At 44.0% G+C, this 21,719-nt stretch overlaps 1 pseudogene; it reads left to right on the top strand.

The window, feature by feature from the left end:
* The window catches only part of LOC149443023 (uncharacterized), a 45,550-nt pseudogene extending 36,214 nt beyond the window's left edge, over positions 1–9,336 (top strand).
* The last annotated feature ends 12,383 nt before the right edge of the window (positions 9,337–21,719 follow it).

Below are 21,719 nucleotides of genomic sequence, written 5' to 3'. Positions count from 1 at the left end.
CTTGTTCAGTTGTTGGACTTGAATTTTGTTGTCTCTTGTTCCTGGGAAGAGCCGTTTGGTGTTTAGATATTTCCCATTGGAGTCTATTATTAACAAAAAGAATCCGGAGTTTGTTGGCTGTTCTTGTGTTTTGATGATTGTTTGTTTGTAGGGATGGGCTTCATGTTCCAGTTGAACCTAAGTTTGATTTGAACATGGGCCGTTCGTGTGTTCGGCAAACATAAATAGTACGGGTGTTCAGTGGGCTGTTTGCCCACCATGCCCCACAATGCAATGCTCCCTGACAGTGCATTGTGATTGGACAAAGCAATACACCTAACCACAAGTCAGGTGTAATACTTTGACCAATCACAGTGTGTGGTGATGTCAAAAGGGGGCGGGGTATATAAAAACTGTCAGACAGCCGGGAGCCAGTGTCGCAAGCGGAGCTTTTTTCCCCCTTTTTTGGGTAGCGGTGGTGGCGGCATCGTGATTGATGTTGGATCTATTTTGGGGGACATTTTTTTTAAATGTTTATTTTTAATAAAGGACTTGTCAAAGACTTTGTCCTATCACTTTTTACACTACACTTTTTTTGTGAATGGGTAGCAGTATCATATACCGCCAACTCATTCACATAGGCGGGGGGCTGGGATCTTGGGGCCCCCAGGCTGCAGACCCCCACAACCACAGGACACGGTTGTGGGAAAGAGGCCCTTGTCCCCATCAATATGTGGACAAGGTGCTTTGGTGGGCTTCCGACCCAAGCACCCCCCATGTTGAGGGCATGTGTCCTGGTATGGTTCAGGAAGGGGGGCACTCACCACCCCTTTCCTGACCTGCTGGGCTGCAAACTCAGATAAGGGTCTGGTATGGATTTTGGGGGGACCCCCATGCCATTTTTAACCAATAGCCATCCGGCCAATAGCCGTTTGGTGGCCAGGAAAAGGCTGTAGATTTCCGGGTGGAAGCCATATGGCGTCCTCCCACACATGCACAGTTTTTGCACTTGCAGAGCGCGCAGCAGCGTGATCTGTCACCGGCCGTGTACCTCGAACATGGCCGATGACAGATCTGTGTACCAGCCCCCGTTGCTGGTACCATGTGACCTGCTGTGACCAATCACAGCAGGTTACATGACAGTTGTATACAATGGATGGCTTCATTCATGCCATCCATTGTATACTAGTGTGTCTAGCTGTGAATGGTCACAGCGATCACATGCACATGTCATGTGATTATCTGTGGCCAAATCACAGCTAAGCACAAAAAAAAACCCTGAATGAATCGATGTCATTCAGGTAAATGCTTGCTTATAGCGAAGTAATTCTTTGCTATAAGAAAATTGTGTAACAAAAAAAAATACTGATCACTTCCCCAAAGTAGTACAATGTTACTATGGTATATAAATATAAAAAAAATATTAAAAAAGAAAAAAAGTAATAAAAAAATTAAAAATAATAATAATAAAAAATAATATATATATTTTTTTTCATACTGTCACCAGTCAGTGTCCCTGATCACCGCCATGCCAGTTATATGATGACGCTGTACTGCACTGGTGACAGTATGTAAAAAAAAATAGTGAAAATAATTTTTTTTAATTTTTTCATTTTCCGACAAATTATGACAAAAAAAATACAACTTCACAAAACTCGCCATTCCTCTTATGAAGTACGTTGGACTGTCTACTCTGCAAAAAGGGGTCATTTGGGGGATATCTGTACTGTCCTTACATTTGGGGGATATCTGTACCGTCCTGACATTTGGGGGATATCTGTCCTGTCCTGACATTTGGAGGATATCTGTACCGTCCTGACATTTGGGGGATATCTGTCCTGTCCTGACATTTGGGGGATATCTGTCCTGTCCTGACATTTGGGGGATATCTGTACTGTCCTGACATTTGGGGGATATCTGTACCATCCTGACATTTGGGGGATATCTGTACCGTCCTGACATTTGGGGATATCTGTACTGTCCTGACATTTGGAGGATATCTGTACCGTTCTGACATTTGGGGAATTTCTGTCCTGTCCTGACATTTGGGGGATATCTGTACTGTACTGACATTTGGGGGATATCTGTACCGTCCTGACATTTGGGGAATTTCTGTCCTGTCCTGACATTTGGGGGATATCTGTACTGTTCTGACATTCTTGGTCCTTAAGAAATTAGATTGGCTGTCAGTACTTCAGGATTGATCAATGTTCAGATCTATACCATAGTTTGTGAACTATACCATAGTTTCCTACAAACTAAATAATACATCCTAATTTGGGTTATTTTCACCAAAGACATGTAGCAGAATACATCTCGGCCTAAATTTATGAAGAACAATTATTTATTTGCAAACTTTTATAACAGAAACAAAGAAAAATGTGTTTTTTCAAAATATTCGGTTCTTTTTCGTTAATTTAGCAAAAAAATAAAAACCGCAGCAGTGATTAAATACCACCAGAAGAAAGCTCTAGTTGTGTGAAGAAAATGATAACATTTTAGTTTGGGTACAATGTTGTATGACCGCGCAATTGTCATTCAAAGTGTGAGAGCGCTGAAACCTGAAAATTGGCCTGGGCAGGAAGGGGGTAAAAGTGCCCGGTAAAAAAAATTGTCATGGAAGGTTCCTCTAAAATTCCATACCAGTCTCGATGGGCTTGTTTTTTTTTTTAATTGCTGGGCAATGCTGACAATTCTTTTGACATTCAGCTGTCAGCGGGGAGCCCCACTGACACCAGGAGCATGAATGAATGTCTCACTACTAAAATACCGCGTGACTTCATCACATAACTCATGCCGGATGTTAGTAACTGAGCCGTATCTTCATACTCAGATGCGGTAAGACACCTCTCAGTCCTTTGTGTTCAACATTCACTGTAGAACATTCTGTAGGTTCGGATGTTTGACCGCGACCTGAACAGGGGGGTGTTCGGCCATCACTATTTGTGGTCTCAGGATTAGTAGAGTTGTCTTGGCTATTGCTGGTCTTTGTTACATTTCGGAAGCTGATTGGTCTCACCGGTCTGTTGTTCCTTGATGGGTACTTTGTATAAATCATCCTCTTTGATTCTCTTTCCTGGTTGTTGAGCTCCATTTGTATCTTTGGTGTCATTATCTCTTCCCTCAGTTGAGGGTTTTCTTGGTGTAATTGTTACATTTTAGACTGAATTTCTAGGATAGATCTGGGGGGGTGTTTTTAGTGTTTTTAGCTCCTCTCTCAGCTTCTCATTTACATTTTTCTCACCTGTCTTTGAAGTTTTTCTTTTAATTGAACAAAGTCTCTCCCTAGCTGAGATTAAGCTTCCAATTTTTGGATCCTTAGATGCACTTTCTGAACGAACCTGCAAATCGAATCCAAGCATTCTGGTTATCAACTCATACTCCCACCAGGCATGGATTGAGCAGGTGAACCCCATAATAATACATGAAAACCTAACTTCTCCTAGGAGACTTATGGCTGTCTGGCAGAACTGGCTGGATACTCCGGTACTCACTCCCCATACTTCATTTGTCATAGGTTTTTATAGGTTTAACTTTTTTAGGCCCCTAAAAATGGACCCAGCCAACTGTACCCTACTAAATGGTAACTACATTGGAGGCCGATACTTGGTGTATGATCCTGTAGACACAGGCCTACTTGAACGGTGTCAGCTATCTATGTATGTACTGGAGAGAGTTACTTGCCATGTACAGGTGAATTGTTCTACGTTGCTTCTTTTTTCTCTTTTCATTTGTTTATAGAAAGTAAAAGTGACACCAGAGACAAAGCAAGTTATTGTTCTGTATGATCTGTAACATTGCCACAACTGCTTGTACATGAGAATGTATGACTCCATTGTCTGGGCTGAATGTTGGATATACTGTGTGCACTTAAAAACTTAAATAATACAATTTAGTTTAATTCAAAAAAAATATTTTATATATATATACAAATGATGATGTACATATGCTTTCTATATATATAACACAGGTGTCAAACACCTGCATCCAGATCCTGCCCTCTAAGTTATTTCATGTAGCCCTTACACCTCTCCTGCAGGTACCCCCTTGTCTCCTCCCCCACCTTGTCTCAGCAGTCAGCAGCAGAGAGGAGAAAAGAACTCCTCTGCCAAATCCTGCACCTCTCAGTGCAGCTGCAGCATCCCCTCATCTCCACCTCCTTTGGTCTCAGCATTCAGCAGACTCTAGTAATTGAGTCAACTTCTCCTCTGGTCCTCCTCCAGACCCTGCACTTTCTGCTTTCCCGCTCTGCTCCCAAAGGATGTGCACGGTGATGTTAGGGAGGGTGTGGGGTTCTTGGCATCTGATGTAATGGGGGGGGGGGGGGGGGTGAGGTGCTCTGGACATCTAGTCTTACAGTTACAACTGGCCCTTTGAGGACAACCATAATGCTGACACAGCCTGCGATGATATATAAGATATATTTAATAATGATCATTAAAAATAAAAACCAACTTTAGCCCTTTTATATAGAATTCTGATTTGTATTTTTCTTTCTGTACAGGTGGATTGATGAGCCACGTTTTTGGTCATGCTGGTCCTCGTGAATACAACTCAGTCACATGGGAAACCAAACATCTGGGTGTCTTAATTGACTGAAAGTTTTAATTGCAGTTCACTGGAGGAGTCACACAGGACACAAGTCATATCCGTGTTCTAAATGTCATAAGTGCTTTGGGTCCTCTTCAACACTGATCCAACCTCAGAGGACAACATGAGAAAAGTCATTTCAGTGTTCTGGAAGTGACAATTGCTTTACAGTAAAGTCCAACCCATTTATACATAAGAGGAGTCATTTCAAGCTATTTCTTTTTGGAACGTGACAAAGATTTTACAATGGAGGCAAAACATATCACACACCAGAAGGTTCACACTGGAGAGAAGCCATATCAGTGTTCTGAATGTGACAAAGCTTTTACATGGAAGTCACAGCTTATCAGACGCCAGAGGATTCACACTGGAGAGAAGTCATATCAGTGTTCTGAATGTGACAAAGTGTTTACACAGAAGTCATGTCTTATCATACACCAGATGATTCACACTGGAGAGAAGTCATATCAGTGTTCTGAATGTGACAAAGTGTTTACACAGAAGTCACATCTTATCACACACCAGAAGGTTCACACTGGAGAGAAGCCATATCAGTGTTCTGAATGTGACAAAGCTTTTACATGGAAGTCACATCTTATCAGACACCAGAGGATTCACACTGGAGAGAAGTCATATCAGTGTTCTGAATGTGGCAAAGCTTTTACATGGAAGTCATGTCTTATCATACACCAGAGGATTCACACTGGAGAGAAGCCATATCAATGTTCTGAATGTGACAAAGCTTTTACACAGAAGTTGTATCTTATATCACACCAGATGATCCACACTGGAGAGAAGCCATATCAGTGTTCTGAATGTGACAAAACTTTTACACAGAAGTCAAGTCTTAACACACACCAGATGATCCACACTGGAGAGAAGCCATATCAGTGTTCTGAATGTGACAAAGCTTTTACATGGAAGTTACATCTTATCAGACACCAGAGGATTCACACTGGAGAGAAGTCATATCAGTGTTCTGAATGTGACAAAGCTTTTACACGGAAGGCGTATCTTATATCACACCAGATGATCCACACTGGAGAGAAGCCATATCAGTGTTCTGAGTGTGGCAAAGCTTTTACACAGAAGTCAAATCTTATCATACACCAGAGGATTCACACTGGAGAGAAGTCATATCAGTGTTCTGAATGTGATAAAGCTTTTACAAGGAGGTCACATCTTATCAGACACAAGAGGATTCACACTGGAGAGAAGTCATATCAGTGTTCTGAATGTGATAAAGCTTTTACACAGAAGTCAAGTCTAAACACACACCAGAGGATTCACACTGGAGAGAAGCCATATCAGTGTTCTGAATGTGACAAAGCTTTTGCACATAAGTCATATTTTATCAGGCACCAGAGGATGCACACTGGAGAGAAGCCATATCAGTGTTCTGAATGTGACAAAGCTTTTTTAACCAAGAAAGAGCTTATCATACACCAGAGGGTTCACACTGGAGAGAAGTCATATCAGTGTTCTGAATGTGACAAAGCTTTTACATGGAAGTCATATCTTATCATACACCAGATGATCCACACTGGAGAGAAACCACATTAGTGTTCTGAATGTGATAAAACATTTACACAGAAGTCAGTTCTCATAGTACACCAGAGGGTCCACACTGTAGAGCAGCCATATTAGTGTTCTGAATGTGATAAAACTTTTAAACGGAGAGGAAACCTTGTCATACATGAGAGGGTTCATACTGGAGAGAAGCCATATCAATGTTCAGAATGTCCCATTAGATTCACAGGCCCAATGTCTTCCCACAAACTAAGGAAGACATGATGTTACTTAAAAAAAAAAAATTTGAACAAACAGGACTCTAATGATCGGATTCATCGGGTTTAGTGCTTATGTCCTTCAGAAACACACCTAGAAGGCCTGTCAATATTTCACCTTTGGACATTTCTTCAGACAAGCAGCAATGACTGAACTGTATTCCTCATCATTCTCATCTTTATCCTTTTTTATGGAGCATTGACTGAACATGTAATGCATTTTCATCATTCACTAACTGAGCTATGTTCCCATGTGTTTTCTTCATTGCCAGAATCTGACCAACCAATACATGACCAACAATGCCTCAGTACCAGAGTCTAGGATGGGGTCCAATGGCTTCTTGCCAAGCCTCTGAAACCTCATTAGGAGAGTCCAATCCATGTTCTTTTGAGAATTGATACACCATGAGCTAGGCTTGAGGGTTCCAGCTAAGCCCACCTTGTCCACACCTCCCATTACATGTACCACCTCCTCTCCCATGATCAATGCCTCCTTTCCATGTTCCATCTCCTCTCATGGATGACATCTTTGCAGGCAGGTCTGTAGCTGAGATACCAGCCAGATAGAGGTCTATGTTTGGTTAGAGAGTAACTTCTTAAGCTGGTGTAGGCCTTCCAACATGGAGTTAATGCTGTTTTAGGGGACATATTCAACAGTATCACCTAATCCCAGCTGGCCACTTATGTTTCATCTGGTTTTCTCAAAAGGGATTCTATCAGGTGAAGATTGGATGTCATTATTTTTTTTTTCTCCAGCTATTGCTCATCTCCATAAACTATTCACAGGGTACAACTGCAAGAGATCTGAACTTACAAAGTGCTAAGTGTGCGGTCATATACCTACCACTTCTTCTGGGGGACTGAAATTTCTCTTATTGGGGTTCACCTCAATGACTCTGAATGAACGGGTCCCTTTTTGGGGCAAAGTGTGCAAAGAGCACTAATTATTCCTGGAAATGCTAAGACATCGACACTAAAGTGTAACAATGGGCAAAATCAATAATTACATAAATGGTGCAATCTGTCATTAGCATAAACGTTTTATGTTTTCTGAGTCTCCCCTTGTAATATTTTTATTACCTGTTGACCCTCCCAGTAGATCTGTTTTTTTCTGCTTCATGTAGAAGGCCAAGCTATTTGGAAAAAATTAAAGTTGGGGGGGTAGAAAACACCATATAACACTGCTGGGGGTGCTTACAACTGTCAACTTCCATTCATATGGGGGGTTGAACCTAATAGAAATCCTGTTGCTGTAACTGCTGAAGAAGCGTTAGCTGGAGTTGGACTTTACTTGTTGTGTGTCTTACTTATAATCTATCTAAGACTTCCCTGTACAGGGTGACAACGCTGCTGTGTAATGTTCCTGCAGAATGATCAGGGTTGTCACCCTGTTACAGAAGGTGGAGAAATAACAGATCTACAGACAGGACCAACAACTGATACAACTATGTTGCAGAGGGAACTCTGGGAATGCTAATGACAGATTGCATTACACATTCAGTTAGCAGACTTCCTGCTGTTGGTCTTCTGTTTGAATTGTGTTCTGATATTTACTGTCCTGCTGTAAAAGGTGCAAATGATTGCCCGCATGTTTCCTGTATAGCAGGGACTACAAACTCATATCAGGAATATTAGGATGGGTACTTACCCAAGGGGATCACCATTTTGGATTTGGAAGAAACATTTCACATGGTTTCTGAAATTCCATTAATGACACCGACAAGGGGAGTCTCACTTCACTAACAATAGGAGAGCCAATCACAGGCAAGTAACATTTCATGGTTTCTCAATAGAAACAATTGAGTACTGTCCGTGATACTTTTTTTATTTATTTGCACTAACATACAATTTTGAGGACAAGCTTTCGGGGAATGTCTCCTTCTTCAAGGTCTAAGCAGTACTACTCACAAAGTTAGCAGAATGTTAGAAGAGATGAAAGAAAAAAAAAGGAGGCTAGAGATAAGATGCAGTCAAAGCGAGAGGGGGAGGGGGGGATACTACACTCACACAGAGGGGGTCAAGCTACAGCTAATAGTCATAAAACTGTTGGATAATGGTTGAGGAATCCCATGTCCAAGTTAAGGCCCTTATCTCTTGTGTCAAATAGAATTATCATTCTTAGTTCAAAAGTTTTTCTTTCCTGAATGGATTTGAAATTTCCTTTAAGTACTAAAACATTGAGGTCTCCCATTGTGTGGTCTGGTTGGGTGAAATGGTGTCCTACAGGTGTGCAGAGGTCATCTTCTTTATGTTCCTTGAGGGTATTTCTGCAAATTCATCCTTGTTTGCAACTTCTGTCCTGTTTCACCAACATAGGATCCTTTGCTGCATTTTCTGCACTGGATAAGGTACACAACATTACTAGAGGTGCAGCTGTATGATCCGGAGATATTGAAGATCCCTTTTGAGTGTCGGACACTTTTTGATGGATTGATTTGGTTGCACAGTTTGCAGCGTTTCTTATTGCAGGGTTTGCTTTCATTATTTGTGACATCATCATCAGAAGGAAGTTTCCTACTGATTAGTTTATTTCTGAGGTTGGGGAAGTTGCAAACAAGGATGAATCTGCACAGACATACCATCAAGGACCATAAAGAAGATGACCTCTGCACACCTGTAGGACACCATTTCAGTCAGGCGATGGTCCTGGTGGTCATGGTCTTGTTCTCCTTCAGGTCCTCTCACCTTGTACATGGTGACATGGTCTTGTTGTGTGGGAATGAGCAGGAGGGGCTCGGGGTTCTCTTGTACCCAATCAGCTTGTTGTGGATGAAAGATGAAAGTGTCTTCTGGGAATTTACAGGGATTTGGATGTTTAGAGTGTTACAAAAGTGGGCGTGTAATGAGGGGTGTGTCATATGTTAGTCAGTTTTTTAGAATAGATTATATAAATGGTGTAAATAGATCAACAATTTATCTCTTTTCTTCTGTTGTTAAAGTGTCACATTTAATAAAGTTGAATTATAATTTCATCACACAATACCGTGGTCTGGGTTCTTCTACAACACATCCCCCCAAAAATGTCCTCTTGCAGTTATAGGGGTCTGGTGGAATGGGACACCAGCTGATGGTATCTCTTAGGCCCCTTGTACATGGGGGGTCCAGCCCCTGTGGGTGCAATGCTGGCATTATAATACACCTGGTAGGCACAGGTACAGCGTCCAGCCCCGCTGCCTGCAGCCTGTCAAAGTCTACACTACAGCTGGACGGGGCTCAATGCTGCACCACGTTTACCTCGTGTTTAGGGGGCTCCGTGTTCAGGGAGAAATGACCGCCATCCTGATCAGACAAAGCATAAAGAAGATGTAGGCAGGTGCAGTCTGCTTCTTCTACTGTAGGGGGCACCCAACCAGGGCGACATCCCAGCCTGGAGAGGAAGTCGGGGGACACTTGGTTTCTCTGTGGTTTCCCGGTTCCTGGAGACTGTGTGGAATGAAGGGGTCCATGGAGTCCTGGAGACATTTTACATTTTTTTGTTTACATGTTTTAAAAACCATTTATACCTTAAAATTACTTAAATCCCCCAAATATTATATATATTTCTTCACAACAGCAGACACACTAGAGGATAAATTGTTAGTAGTTCTGATGTTTTATGAGTTTTATTATTTTACACAATATTAGTGCAATGATTTCTGAAAGGTACAATTTCAGTTAAAAATACAGTAAAGTTAATTTCTGGGACATAAATGTCATTTATTATCTAAGGTTTCAGTAAAATATAAAAGATACATTTCCCCGCACTGAATATAATGGGATCCCACATAACAGTCGCTGTTCATATTCAGAATTCCTTTCTTACAATGGGATCTTGTGTCCGGATAAAATCTTTTATAGATCCCTTGTGACATTGTGTTCTCATTGTAAAATCCTAGATTTGTAAATCTGTCGCTGATATTTATAATGGTTTTGTCCAGAAAAAGAATGGAGTGATGTGGAGAGATGGAAACATATGTATAGATGAAAGATTGGTCTGTTGACTCCCCAGAGCTCCTTTCCATGAGAGATGTTTGTTTCCCCCCAGAGCTGAACAATGGTACGTTCCTGAATGGCCAGGCTGCTGGTTTGTTGAATCCAGAGTCTACATACAAGATGCCTCCACAGTGTACATTGATGGGGCTGGGAAGGCTGGTACATGTTGTTCATTTGCTCCGGGTGCAGGAGATAGGACAGAATCCCATTGTTGCCGGGTGTCCTCGCTTTCCTCAATTCTGTACTCACTTCATTTACAAAAGCAAACTATGTGAGTGGAGAAGGTGATTGTATCCGGCTGGAGCTCAGACCTGACAGGGACTCGGGATTTTGGGCCTCTTACGTCTAAGACAAATATAGTCTGAGTTGGAGAGACGATAAAATATCATTTCTTCTCAGAGACATTCTGAGGGGTTTTCCACAATTTGTAATTGCTGACAATTCTTTTGTGGACATTCAGCTGTCAGTGGGGAAACCTGCCGACAGATGAGGAGTCATCGGTTAGGGGTGTGACCGCCTGATTTCCAGCCAATCATTAACAACCAGATATATTTCACACAGAATTCAGATCAGTCCATCAATTGTCAGCAGATGAGAATTCTAGAGAATTCAGAGAAAGCTCCACCCTCATTCCTTCTCCACCAATCAAGGATCTCACTCCAGTTAGCCAGTCACCGTGGGCATGATTTCCTTGATATCCATCATTGGTGTCAGTGAGATAAAATAAGCCCCATTGTTGGTGTCAGTGAGGTAAAATAAGCCCCATTGTTGGTGTCAGTGAGATAAAATAAGCCCCATTGTTGGTGTCAGTGAGATAAAATAAGCCTTATTGTTGGTGTCAGTGAGATAAAATAAGCCTTATTGTTGGTGTCAGTGAGATAAAATAAGCTCCATTGTTGGTGTCAGTGAGATAAAATAAGCCCCATTGTTGGTGTCAGTGAGATAAAATAAGCCCCATTGTTGGTGTCAGTGAGATAAAATAAGCCTTATTGTTGGTGTCAGTGAGATAAAAAAAACATTGTTGGTGTCAGAGAGATAAAATAAGCCCCATTCCTGGTGTCAGTGAGATAAAATAAGCCCCATTCCTGGTGTCAGTGAGATAAAATAAGCCCCATCCCTGGTGTCAGTGAGATAAAAACATTGTTGGTGTCAGTGAGATAAATAAGCCCCATTGGTGTCAGTGAGATAAAATAAGCCCCATTGTTGGTGTCAGTGAGATAAAATAAGCCCCATTGTTGGTGTCAGTGAGAATAAAGTGTACCCCCAGCCCAGCATTGGTGGTCAGTGGTGGTACTTACCTGATCCCACCCTCCCTCTGCCTCTCTGCTGATGTCACAATTATACTTTCACTGCAGGAAAGGAGATGATGGCTCCCAGCAGTCGGGTATAATTGCAGTGCCTGGTGATGGAACCCAGAGAGTGTTCCGGAGTCATCACCTCACTGCCACTCTGAAGAGTCCTGGAACCTGCCAGACATAGACATGATCATTCAAGAACATTTGGAAACAACAAGGTTCAAACTATGAGACATTTCTTGGAGCTGCAATTCCTCTGAGCTCCACCAGGTGGTGAGTGCCCTTCTACCGAGACAGGAAGCGATGTCAGGTACAGATGGGAAGTGATGTCAGATACAGACAGGAAGTGATGTCAGGCACAAACAGGAAGTGATGTCAGGTACAGACAGGAAGTGATGTTAGGTACAGACAGGATGCTCTGGGTGAGAGGTTAGTTGGAAGGAAGTGGAGAGGAGACATTGCTGTGTCTCCCAGCAGACAGAAGGTGTCAGTAATGAGGCTCCACCTGATGCTGGCTGCTGGGAAGGTATATAATCCCCTCCGTAGTTTTCATCAGTACCTCAGTGTTCTGCCTGTGAGTCGCTTCCCTGCTGGATCCTGCGTCCTGTATCTTGTATACTTTCCCCTGATTCTGGTTTCCTGCATCCTGTTCCCCATCTCTGCTCCCCTGATTCCCAGTCCCAGTCCCGGGTCTGCCCGGTGTATGTCAGCTTCCCTCCATTGTACACAGTGTATTATAGTCAGGTTGTTGGGTTGGTTATTTGCTGTCACATTTATTTGTCACTTTTGCTTTGTTTATGGTCTGTGGGTGTCGGAGGGTGTCGTGTCCATTTGTAAATGAGACTTAAAGTGATTGTAAAGGCAACATTTTTTTTCTTTTAAAACATACATGTCATACTTACTGCTGTGTGTGATGGTTTCAACAGAGCAGCCTGGATCCTCCTCTTCTTGGGTCCCCCACATGCGCTCCTGGTCCCTTCTCCTGTTGAGTGCCCCCACAACAAGCAGCTTGTTATGGGGGCATCCAAGCAGGCTCGGGAGCGAGTCGCTGCTCTGTGTCTCCACAGAGTCCCCTCTCCCTCCTCATTGGCTGTGATTGACAGCAGCAGGAGCCAATGGCCCCTGCTCTTGTCTCAGCCAATGAGGAGGGAGAGTCCCCAGACTGCCAAGGATCTTGTGCACATTGCTGGATCAGGATGGGGCTCAGGTGAGTATTGGGGGGGCTGCTGCACAGAGAAGGGTATTTACCTTCATATATAGAATGCATGAAGGTAACAAACCTTCTGACTTTACACCCCCTGTAATCACACTCCTCCTACTCCGTCTTATTCCACATTTCTTAGGCATAGCCCACCGATCTGGTCATCCCTGCTGTCACTGGATACCTGCATTCCTTACAAGGGTTTATATTCCTCACCAGTGTACTCTGTATACCGGGCTGTATACCACAACATCCTGACCATTGTACTATGCATGCTGGGCAGTATATGACATACTCCTGACCACTGCGCTCTGTACACAGGTCTAAGATATACTCCTGACCACTGCGCTCTGTACACAGGCCTAAGATATACTCCTGAACACTGCGCTCTGTACACAGGCCTAAGATATACTCCTGAACACTGCGCTCTGTACACAGGCCTAAGATATACTCCTGACCACTGCGCTCTGTACACAGGCCTAAGATATAATCCTGACCACTGCACTCTGTACACAGGCCTAAGATATAATCCTGACCACTGCACTCTGTACTCAGGGCTGTATATGATATACTCCTGACCACTGCGCTCTGTACACAGGGCTGTATATGACATACTCCTGACCACTGCGCTCTGTACACAGGGCTGTATATGACATGTTCCTGACCACTGCGCTCTGTACACAGGGTTGTATATGACATACTCCTGACCACTGCACTCTATACACAGGGCTGTATATGATATACTCCTGCCCACTGCACTCTGTACACAGGGCAGTATATGACATACTCCTGACCATTGCACTCGACACAGAGGCCTAAGATATACTCCTGACCACTGCACTCTGTATATGGACCTAACATATAAGTATATGACATGTTCCTGACCACTGCACTCTGTACACAGGGTAGTATATGACATACTCCTGACCACTGCACTCTGAACACAGGGCGGTATATGATATACTCCTGACCATTGCACTCGACACAGAGGCCTAAGATATACTCCTGACCACTGCACTCTGTACACAGAGCTGCTTATTATATACTTCTGAACACTGCACTCTGTACGCAGGCCTAAGATATAACCCTGACCACTGCAATCTGTACACAGAGCTGTATATGATATACTCCTGATCACTGCACACTCTAGACTGGGCTGTATATGACATGTTCTTGACCACTGCACTCTATACTCAGAGCTGTATGACATATTCCTGACCACTGCACTCTGTACACAAATCTGAATATGACATACTCCTGACTAGAGATGAGCGAATCGAACCAGGCGAACCGGAATTCGATACGAATTTCAGGAAAAATTCGATTCGCGTCGAATCCTAATATTAGCCTACTTCGGGTGCGCGAATCGGATTTTTCCCGATCAGCCGGCAAAAGTGTCCCTGCAGAGAGCTCCGCTATTTCTGACAGTTCTCTGACAGTTCCTTCACATGTACAGCGGTTGAAACATTGTATCTATTTGTTTCCATTTAGGATACAGATGTTTTTATTCGGAAACAGATACAATGTTTCAACCGCTGTAAATATGAAGGAACTGTCAGAGAACTGTCAGAAATAGAGGAGCTCTGCAGATACACTTCTTGCCGGTTTGGAATTCTTCTTATTTTCATCCTACTTCTTCTTCTTCTTCTTCTTCATCCTCATCCTCATAAGAAGAAGAAGAGGATGAGGATGAAGAAGAAGAAGTAGGATGAAAATAAGAAGAATTCCAAGCCGGCAAAAAGTGTATCTGCAGAGCTCCTCTAAGTGTATCTGCAGAATAGAGGAGCTCTGCAGATACACTTTTTGCCGGCTTGGAATTCTTCTTATTTTCATCCTACTTCTTCTTCCTCTTCATCCTCATCCTCTTCTTCTTCTTCTGAGGATGAGGATGAAGAAGAAGAAGTAGGATGAAAATAAGAAGAATTCCAAGCCGGCAAAAAGTGTATCTGCAGAGCTCCTCTAAGTGTATCTGCAGAATAGAGGAGCTCTGCAAATACACTTTTTGCCGGCTTGGAATTCTTCTTATTTTCATCCTACTTCTTCTTCTTCTTCTTCCTCTTCATCCTCATCCTCTTCTTCTTCTTCTGAGGATGAAGAAGAAGAAGAAGAAGTAGGATGAAAATAAGAAGAATTCCAAGCCGGCAAAAAGTGTATCTGCAGAGCTCCTCTAAGTGTATCTGCAGAATAGAGGAGCTCTGCAGATACACTTTTTGCCGGCTTGGAATTCTTCTTATTTTCATCCTACTTCTTCTTCTTCTTCCTCTTCATCCTCATCCTCTTCTTCTGATCTCCGGTATTTGTATGACACCGCCCCTCACATAGCACACTAATAATATGTTGGGGGTGTGATCTCCGGTATTTGTATGACACCGCCCCTCACATAGAACACTAATAATATGTTGGGGGGTTATCTCCGGTATTTGTATGACACCGCCCCTCACATAGCACACTAATAATATGTTGGGGGGGTGTGATCTCCGGTATTTGTATGACACCGCCCCTCACATAGTACACTAATAATATGTTGGGGGGGTGTGATCTCCGGTATTTGTATGACACCGCCCCTCACATAGCACACTAATAATATGTTGGGGGTGTGTGATCTCCGGTATTTGTATGACACCGCCCCTCACATAGAACACTAATAATATGTTGGGGGGTGTGATCTCCGGTATATGTATGACACCTCCCCTCACATAGCACACTAATAATATGTTGGGGGGTGTGATCTCCGGTATTTGTATGACACCGCCCCTCACATAGTACACTAATAATATGTTGGGGGGGGTGTGATCTCCGGTATTTGTATGACACCGCCCCTCACATAGCACACTAATAATATGTTGGGGGGGTGATCTCCGGTATTTGTATGACACCGCCCCTCACATAGTACACTAATAATATGTTGGGAGGTGTGATCTCCGGTATTTGTATGACACCGCCCCTCACATAGCACACTAATAATATGTTGGGGGTTTGATCTCCGGTATTTGTAGGACACCGCCCCTCACATAGCACACTAATAATATGTTGGGGGGTGTGATCTCCGGTATTTGTATGACACCGCCCCTCACATAGCACACTAATAATATGTTGGGGGGTGTGATCTCCGGTATTTGTATGACACCGCCCCTCACATAGCACACTAATAATATGTTGGGGGTGTGATCTCCGGTATTTGTATGACACCGCCCCTCACATAGTACACTAATAATATGTTGGGGGGTGTGATCTCCGGTATTTGTATGACACCGCCCCTCACATAGTACACTAATAATATGTTGGGGGGTGTGATCTCTGGTATTTGTATGACACCGCCCCTCACATAGCACACTAATAATATGTTGGGGGTGTGATCTCCGGTATTTGTATGACACCCCCCCTCACATAGTACACTAATAATATGTTGGGGGTGTGATCTCCGGTATTTGTATGACACCGCCCCTCACATAGTACACTAATAATATGTTGGGGGGTGTGATCTCCAGTATTTGTATGACACCGCCCCTCACATAGAACACTAATAGTATGTTGGGGGGTGTGATCTCCTGTATTTGTATGACACCGCCCCTCACATAGCACACTAATAATATGTTGGGGGGTGTGATCTCCTGTATTTGTATGACACCGCCCCTCACATAGCACACTAATAATATGTTGGGGGGGTGTGATCTCCGGTATTTGTATGACACCGCCCCTCACATAGTACACTAATAATATGTTGGGGGTGTGATCTCCGGTATTTGTATGACACCGCCCCTCACATAGCACACTAATAATATGTTGGGGGGTGTGATCTCCGGGATTTGTATGACACCCCCCTCACATAGCACACTAATAATATGTTGGGGGTGTGATCTCCGGTATTTGTATGACACCGCCCCTCACATAGTACACTAATAATATGTTGGGGGGTGTGATCTCCGGTATTTGTATGACACCGCCCCTCACATAGCACACTAATAATATGTTGGGGGGTGATCTCCGGTATTTGTATGACACCGCCCCTCACATAGCACACTAATAATATGTTGGGGGGGTGTGATCTCCGGTATTTGTATGACACCGCCCCTCACATAGCACACTAATAATATGTTGGGGGGTGGGATCTCCGGTATTTGTATGACACCGCCCCTCACATAGCACACTAATAATATGTTGGGGGTGGGATCTCCGGAATTTGTATGACACCGCCCCTCACATAGCACACAAATAATATGTTGGGGGGGTGTGATCTCCAGTATTTGTATGACACCGCCCCTCACATAGAACACTAATAGTATGTTGGGGGGTGTGATCTCCTGTATTTGTATGACACCGCCCCTCACATAGCACACTAATAATATGTTGGGGGGTGTGATCTCCTGTATTTGTATGACACCGCCCCTCACATAGCACACTAATAATATGTTGGGGGGGTGTGATCTCCGGTATTTGTATGACACCGCCCCTCACATAGTACACTAATAATATGTTGGGGGTGTGATCTCCGGTATTTGTATGACACCGCCCCTCACATAGCACACTAATAATATGTTGGGGGGTGTGATCTCCGGGATTTGTATGACACCCCCCTCACATAGCACACTAATAATATGTTGGGGGTGTGATCTCCGGTATTTGTATGACACCGCCCCTCACATAGTACACTAATAATATGTTGGGGGGTGTGATCTCCGGTATTTGTATGACACCGCCCCTCACATAGCACACTAATAATATGTTGGGGGGTGATCTCCGGTATTTGTATGACACCGCCCCTCACATAGCACACTAATAATATGTTGGGGGGGTGTGATCTCCGGTATTTGTATGACACCGCCCCTCACATAGCACACTAATAATATGTTGGGGGGTGGGATCTCCGGTATTTGTATGACACCGCCCCTCACATAGCACACTAATAATATGTTGGGGGTGGGATCTCCGGAATTTGTATGACACCGCCCCTCACATAGCACACAAATAATATGTTGGGGGGGTGTGATCTCCGGTATTTGTATGACACCGCCCCTCACATAGCACACTAATAATATGTTGGGGGGTGTGATCTCCGGTATTTGTATGACACCGCCCCTCACATAGCACACTAATAATATGTTGGGGGGGTGTGATCTCTGGTATTTGTATGACACCGCCCCTCACATAGCACACTAATAATATGTTGGGGGTGTGATCTCCGGTATTTGTATGACACCGCCCCTCACATAGTACACTAATAATATGTTGGGGGGTGATCTCCGGTATTTGTATGACACCGCCCCTCACATAGTACACTAATAATATGTTGGGGGGTGTGATCTCCGGTATTTGTATGACACCGCCCCTTACATAGCACACTAATAATATGTTGGGGGTGTGATCTCCGGTATTTGTATGACACCGCCCCTCACATAGAACACTAATAATATGTTGGGGGGGTTATCTCCGGTATTTGTATGACACCGCCCCTCACATAGCACACTAATAATATGTTGGGGGGGTGTGATCTCCGGTATTTGTATGACACCGCCCCTCACATAGTACACTAATAATATGTTGGGGGGGTGTGATCTCCGGTATTTGTATGACACCGCCCCTCACATAGCACACTAATAATATGTTGGGGGTGTGTGATCTCCGGTATTTGTATGACACCGCCCCTCACATAGAACACTAATAATATGTTGGGGGGTGTGATCTCCGGTATATGTATGACACCTCCCCTCACATAGCACACTAATAATATGTTGGGGGGTGTGATCTCCGGTATTTGTATGACACCGCCCCTCACATAGTACACTAATAATATGTTGGGGGGGGTGTGATCTCCGGTATTTGTATGACACCGCCCCTCACATAGCACACTAATAATATGTTGGGGGGGTGATCTCCGGTATTTGTATGACACCGCCCCTCACATAGTACACTAATAATATGTTGGGAGGTGTGATCTCCGGTATTTGTATGACACCGCCCCTCACATAGTACACTAATAATATGTTGGGGGGTGTGATCTCCGGTATTTGTATGACACCGCCCCTCACATAGCACACTAATAATATGTTGGGGGGTGTGATCTCCGGTATTTGTATGACACCGCCCCTCACATAGTACACTAATAATATGTTGGGGGTGTGATCTCCGGTATTTGTATGACACCGCCCCTCACATAGTACACTAATAATATGTTGGGGGGTGTGATCTCCGGTATTTGTATGACACCGCCCCTCACATAGTACACTAATAATATGTTGGGGGGTGTGATCTCCGGTATTTGTATGACACCGCCCCTCACATAGCACACTAATAATATGTTGGGGGGTGTGATCTCCTGTATTTGTATGACACCGCCCCTCACATAGCACACTAATAATATGTTGGGGGGGTGTGATCTCCGGTATTTGTATGACACCGCCCCTCACATAGTACACTAATAATATGTTGGGGGGTGTGTGATCTCCGGTATTTGTATGACACCGCCCCTCACATAGCACACTAATAATATGTTGGGGGGTGTGATCTCCGGTATTTGTATGACACCCCCCTCACATAGCACACTAATAATATGTTGGGGGTGTGATCTCCGGTATTTGTATGACACCGCCCCTCACATAGTACACTAATAATATGTTGGGGGGTGTGATCTCCGGTATTTGTATGACACCGCCCCTCACATAGCACACTAATAATATGTTGGGGGGTGATCTCCGGTATTTGTATGACACCGCCCCTCACATAGTACACTAATAATATGTTGGGGGGTGTGATCTCCGGTATTTGTATGACACCGCCCCTCACATAGCACACTAATAATATGTTGGGGGGTGTGTGATCTCCGGTATTTGTATGACACCGCCCCTCACATAGCACACTAATAATATGTTGGGGGGGTGATCTCCGGTATTTGTATGACACCGCCCCTCACATAGTACACTAATAATATGTTGGGGGTGTGATCTCCGGTATTTGTATGACACCGCCCCTCACATAGCACACTAATAATATGTTGGGGGGTGTGATCTCCGGTATTTGTATGACACCGCCCCTCACATAGTACACTAATAATATGTTGGGGGGTGTGATCTCCGGTATTTGTATGACACCGCCCCTCACATAGCACACTAATAATATGTTGGGGGGTGTGATCTCCGGTATTTGTATGACACCGCCCCTCACATAGCACACTAATAATATGTTGGGGGGAGTGATCTAAGGTATTTGTATGACACCGCCCCTCACATAGCACACTAATAATATGTTGGGGGTGTGATCTCCGGTATTTGTATGACACCGCCCCTCACATAGTACACTAATGATATGTTGGGGGGTGTGATCTCCGGTATTTGTATGACACCGCCCCTCACATAGCACACTAATAATATGTTGGGGGGGTGATCTCCGGTATTTGTATGACACCGCCCCTCACATAGCACACTAATAATATGTTGGGGGAGTGTGATCTCCGGGATTTGTATGACACCGCCCCTCACATAGCACACTAATAATATGTTGGGGGGGTGTGATCTCCAATATTTGTATGACACCGCCCCTCACATAGTACACTAATAATATGTTGGGGGGTGTGATCTCCGGTATTTGTATGACACCGCCCCTCACATAGCACACTAATAATATGTTGGGGGGTGTGATCTCCGGTATTTGTATGACACCGCCCCTCACATAGCACACTAATAATATGTTGGGGGGGTGTGATCTCCGGTATTTGTATGACACCGCCCCTCACATAGTACACTAATAATATGTTGGGGGTGTGATCTCCGGTATTTGTATGACACCGGCCCTCACATAGTACACTAATAATATGTTGGGGGGGTGTGATCTCCGGTATTTGTATGACACCGCCCCTCACATAGTACACTAATAATATGTTGGGAGGTGTGATCTCCGGTATTTGTATGACACCGCCCCTCACAAAGCACACTAATAATATGTTGGGGGGGTGATCTCCGGTATTTGTATGACACCGCCCCTCACATAGCACACTAATAATATGTTGGGGGGGTGTGATCTCTGGTATTTGTATGACACCGCCCCTCACATAGTACACTAATAATATGTTGGGGGGTGTGATCTCCGGTATTTGTATGACACCGCCCCTCACATAGCACACTAATAATATGTTGGGGGGTGTGATCTCCGGTATTTGTATGACACCGCCCCTCACAAAGCACACTAATAATATGTTGGGGGGTGTGATCTCCGGTATTTGTATGACACCGCCCCTCACATAGCACACTAATAATATGTTGGGGGTGTGATCTCCGGTATTTGTATGACACCGCCCCTCACATAGCACACTAATAATATGTTGGGGGGTGTGTGATCTCCGGTATTTGTATGACACCGCCCCTCACATAGCACACTAATAATATGTTGGGGGTGTGATCTCCGGTATTTGTATGACACCGCCCCTCACATAGTACACTAATAATATGTTGGGGGGGTGATCTCCGGTATTTGTATGACACCGCCCCTCACATAGCACACTAATAATATGTTGGGGGGTGTGATCTCCGGTATTTGTATGACACCGCCCCTCACATAGTACACTAATAATATGTTGGGGGTGATCTCCGGTATTTGTATGACACCGCCCCTCACATAGTACACTAATAATATGTTGGGGGGTGTGATCTCCGGTATTTGTATGACACCGCCCCTCACATAGTACACTAATAATATGTTGGGGGGTGTGATCTCCGGTATTTGTATGACACCGCCCCTCACATAGTACACTAATAATATGTTGGGGGGGGTGTGATCTCCGGTATATGTATGACACCGCCCCTCACATAGTACACTAATAATATGTTGGGGGGTGTGATCTCCGGTATTTGTATGACACCACCCCTCACATAGTACACCAATAATATGTTGGGGGGGTGATCTCCG

The sequence above is a fragment of the Staurois parvus genome, unplaced genomic scaffold, assembly GCF_062004578.1.
Source record: "Staurois parvus isolate SC_StPar_1 unplaced genomic scaffold, SC_StPar_1.0 ptg000879l, whole genome shotgun sequence".
Lineage (NCBI taxonomy): Eukaryota > Metazoa > Chordata > Amphibia > Anura > Ranidae > Staurois > Staurois parvus.
Note: the sequence above shows the minus strand (reverse complement) of the source record. Positions and strands in the feature narration are given on the sequence as shown.